Source organism: Papio anubis, unplaced genomic scaffold, assembly GCF_008728515.1.
Source record: "Papio anubis isolate 15944 unplaced genomic scaffold, Panubis1.0 scaffold263, whole genome shotgun sequence".
NCBI classification, from domain to species: domain Eukaryota; kingdom Metazoa; phylum Chordata; class Mammalia; order Primates; family Cercopithecidae; genus Papio; species Papio anubis.
In genome coordinates, this window is record NW_022162709.1 from 18,152 (window position 1) to 23,218 (window position 5,067).

The 5,067-nt window shown below is 35.1% G+C and overlaps 1 pseudogene; it reads left to right on the forward strand.

Moving 5' to 3' along the window:
- Positions 1-366: 366 nt before the first annotated feature.
- Positions 367-3,031, forward strand: LOC116272928 (annotated as a pseudogene).
- The last annotated feature ends 2,036 nt before the right edge of the window (positions 3,032-5,067 follow it).

Here is a 5,067-nt window from a genome sequence, read left to right on the forward strand (position 1 = left end):
GCAGTATTACTAAAATAATAAGTATTAAACATTATAGATAGGTATAACCTCTAGCTATTTCTAAGGGAGGAGTTCACTTTCATTGGCTGTCATTTTAGTCTGGAGTTAGCAGAGAAAAAATGCACATAACCATCGATTTTGCATGATACACAAGGGATTGTTTAAATGCAAGACACCCAATAGAAGTTTTTTCTTCTTTTTTTCTAATATAGTTTCTAGATCTACATTCACATATAAATTAACTCCCCTCCCCACTTTTTTCTTCTTTTGGTTTGTTTTAGTACATGACAGGCAATGTTTTCAGGTAAATATCATTGACTACATAGGGAAAGCTAGTGAGCAGACGTCCTATCAAAAGCTGTTACATTCGTGTCTGCAGATTTTTCCAAGGCTCATTACTCCTCCAGGTAAGAGCTAGCACTATTTCTCATCACCTTCTAATCATTAACACGTGAGCCAAAAACAATCCATTCAAATATGACTTCTGGTAAACAGAGAAAAAAGACAAAATCTAACAAATATTTATTTAAGTTAGAAAAACTCTAATACTTGTTATAACTATTGGCAATGGTACTATTAAAAAGAAATAAGACAAAAAAGATTATGAGCTTTGTTTAATAATCTTCAAAAATTTGTTCTATTGGGAATTGTGGACTGAAGAAAAATGTGTTCTAAATCATATAAGCAGCTATAGTTAGGGTTTACCTGGGACTGGGAACTTCACACATACCAACATCCTATAAAGTAAGTGCTGTTTTTCTCAGTCTATAAACGTGCTCGGATGGGTTTAAAGTGAAAACAGGTTACACATTCATTCAGCCGGCAAACATTTTTGACTGCCTGCAGAGTGCCATGCAGCAGTCTCAATTATGGGAATAATATGTGAAAAAAACACACAAGCATGCATTTGACGGTATGGGGGTGGTGGTGGGGGGCATGCAATAAATGAAGAAAGCAAGTAAAGTTTAATAACTAGAGGAAGTTAAGTGATTTGAATAAATAAATAATAAGAAAATCGAGTTGGTAAGCATCTGGGTGGTCAGAGCAGCCATTATTTTATAAGACAGTTTTTGAGTAAAGAGGATATGAGGGAAAGTTAGAATAATAGAAGATAAAGTTAAAAGGTAATGAGGTCAGTTCATGTAGTGTTTTAGGCCTTTATAATGCTTTATCTCTCAATTAAATAAGTTAGGTGATTGGAATGCAAAGTTTGTTTGTTTTAAGTAAATTCAGGGGTCAGCAGCCCAGCGCATGTGGTATTAAGGGGCTGAGCCGCCTGCAGGCCCTTTACTCTGACCTGGACAACACGCCCATCGACACCACCTGGGCAAGCCAAAGAGGCGTGCTGAAGATGATAAAGCTTCTACAATTAAAATACCATTAAAAGGAAGAGGCTAACACCGTCTATGATAAAGTTCAAGTTAAACTCAGCAAGGAATGGTTCATCCTTACAATACGTGCATTACTGATCTAAGGACTTCACATTGGGAAAAAGCCATCCAGGAAACAAAAGCTGGTGCAGCCAGTAGAAAATCAGCTGCAGAATGCTACTTCCTTTGGAAATCTAAAAGGTGACAGCATATGACACTAGCAGAAGATGTCAAAGCCATGTTCACTGAACTTCAAAAGGAGGTCCGCCTACTTCTATTAACGAATGGGGACAGACGGACTCAGAGGGAGAAGACTGAGGCTTGTGGCTGAGTCCTACTTCGACACTGTTGTAGGTGGAGAACAGAGGGAGGAGAGCCAGCACCATCCATGTTTTATTACTGCTGCACTCCTCTCAGAGTACAACCCGGGGATTGAAAGCAGGGTTGAAAGCAACAGTCTGGATCAATAAAAATGGAGTAGTGCCATTGAAGTCCTACCTAGTTCCATGTTATATAGTTTCTTCTGTGCTAGAGTTACCTGTTCTCTTACAAAGTATAGACCAACAGCATCTCTGCTTAAATCACATAAAAGAGCATGATTATAAACGTGAGAGTTAATTTGCAGAGTTTGAACTAAGAAAAGTTAAGACACTCCACTTACCAAGGTCCAGTTGTAAGAAAAATTTTATTTATGATTTAATGACCAATATTTTGAAGGTCTTCCCAACCAGATTCCTTTTAAGTTGTAATGACAAACCATTGACTGGTATTTATTTCTGAAAATTCAGAATACACTAATACAAGCCAGTAGTATATTCCAGAACATTTGAGGAAATATATTATTTGTTAGTCTGTGAAAGGAGCTTTTACAAATTATTTTATTAATCTTTTAGTATCTTGGCTCCATGATACAAAGCAGGATTGCTTACACATGGATGCACTCTAATATGGTAAATTTAGAGGAAAATTGCTTCAGATATTTAAAAAATGTGTGTAGCAATGCATGTTAAACTTTTTAGAGTTATGTTTGGGGCATCAAAGAATTGATATGATATACACATATTGAATTAAAAGAATTAAAAATGGAGACATAACCTCGGAAAATTACAGACTCAGTATGAGTCCCCCACTTCATGTTATGTCCCCAGTCTCTCAAGTATGATAAATGTAATCTTTAGGCAGAATAGAGAAAGTATGTGCAGAATGTGAGAGACAATGATGCCACTCAATTCTGCTTTCATTACTGGAATACCACATTTCAAATTGAGAAATTACATCTGATTCCCAATCATCAGAATGGGGTTTAGATAGAACATCCAACATAGAAGAATAATTCCTTTATAAATTGAGGACTGACTAAAGGAATTGGAAGAAGAGAAGAGTAAGAATGTAGAATAAGTTTTGAAGTATGTAGTAGACTATTCTGAAAAAGGAATAAAACTCACTTTGATTGGCCCTAGAACAAGAATTTGGTCTAATTGGATGCAAGAAGCAGATTTTTCCTTTCTTATGAGGAAGATCACAAACATTGAAGTTATCTACTATAAGGTAGCTTACCCTTATTACCCAGTAATTGAAGATGTTGGACCTGGATTAACATTTAGGGAAGATGTTGTCAGGACAGAATTTTCAGACTCCAATGTGTGCATGTATCACCTGAAGATCTTGTTTAAATGAAGATTCTGAAAACTTATGTGAGAGTAGGTTGTATAATTTTACTTTTTTTTTTTTTTTTTTTTGAGATGGAGTCTCGCTCTGTCATGCAGGCTGGAGTGCAGTGGCATGATCTCGGCTCACTACAACCTCTGCCTGCCGGGTTCAAGCAATTCTCCTGCCTCAGCCTCCTGAGCAGCTGGGATTACAGGTGCATGCCACCAAGTCCTGTTATTTATTTATTTATTTATTTATTTATTATTATTTTTTGTATTTTTCGTAGAGACAGAGTTTCGTCATGTTAGCCAGGCTAGTTTTGAACTCCTGACCTCAAGTGATTTACCCATCTCGGCCTCCCAAAGTACTAGGATTACAGGCGTGAGCCACCATGCCTGGCCAATTTTATACTTGTAACAAGCTCCTAGGTGAGGTCCACGTTGCTGGTCAATTGCCCAAAGTTAGAATAGCAAGTTTGTAGAGCTATTCAATATAATTATTTGTATCTTGAATCAAGAAATATCAATTTTCTTTCAGCCCTGATACTGTATTGTCTAATGTATGTCTAATATTGTCTAATAGCATCTGAGCATGCTATAAACAAAGCTCCTATATGATTAATGAATATCTCACTTCCTTCTCACCCTGATTTTAAAATAAAAGTAGAAAAAGTGTAGCTTTGAAGGAGTCAGCCAATGAAAATGATTGCCTTGTTTAAAGAGGAGGAAATCTCCATCTCATTATATGTTAACACACATCCTACATAATTTCTGCCTTTTATATTGAGGTTTATGACTCCCCAAAAAAGGTTAATATAACCTGTTCCTAGTCATGTAGCAGTATTCTTTTATTTTCCATTAGTCCTCTATTAAATTCTTTAATATTGTTGGAAGTGAAACCATTTACCAACATATTTGCATTAGAGACATGCTGAATTTTCATATGGATTACAGAAAATTGCATGTGACAGCTGAAAGGCTCAAATATTTTTAACACCCAAAGTCTTTCACTGAGATTTTTATTTTTTACTTTTATGATCCAAATATAATAAGGACCAATTAAAACTTCAAACGCTTGGCTATAGATGGCGGCTGACTTGTATAAATCTTCAGGATAAAAATGTCTGGGCACAATATCTTCCTTTAAACATGGAAAATTTTAAACATTAGTTTGGTCATAATTATATATTTGAGTTCCCTCAAGAAAATTAATGGTTGTTCTTTCCTCTACATGATTGATTTTAGTTGTTTATTTTACCTTTATAGAAGGAACATCAAGGAATAAAAAATAAACACTTAAAATAATTTTCTAAACCTGACAGAGAATAGACATAACAACCAATTATTTTTTCGTTCTCAGTACTAAGACTTCAAATAATACTTGATGGAAGTTTTGATTTCTATAGTGTAGTTTTTGACTGTTGGTGCTAGTATACAAGTTGACAATTCCAGGTAACTTCAAAGAAAAAATCTCTACCATTATTTCCAGAAAGTTAAAAGGAGAAAAATAATCTAAGAAAGATTTTAATTTTGACAGAAGTTTTCAGCATGTCTACTAATTAATAAGAGCAAAAAGAGAAAGTACATTAATTGGCTGCCTTTCAACTACATACAAATCATGATAAATTGAAGCAAGGAATTAAGCTTTAGGCTCCCTGCTCTGATTAATGAAAATCATTTTCCTACTTTTGATATGATAAAAAGGATATTTGACTTGGGAGAATGTAGGTGACAGACTTAACTCGCCGTGTTGGCAGAAAATAAAACCATATTTCCTAAAGGTTCAGCTGTCAATCAGTGGAAATGGAATCTTAGTAAATAAATGGTGTTGTATAATCTCATCTATTTATTTGCATGCTTTAGAAGGATACTGCCACGAAACCATTTTAGATGACCAATCAGAGACCAGGCCTGTGAATCAGAAGCTCACAATAGTCTCTCAAAAACAGATTTTGTAGCAGAAGAGGTTTAAGCCTTATTATAAAGCTTGGGAAAATAATTTTCAAAGAAACAAGTGAAAAAGACATAGATATTCTGAAAAATGAATG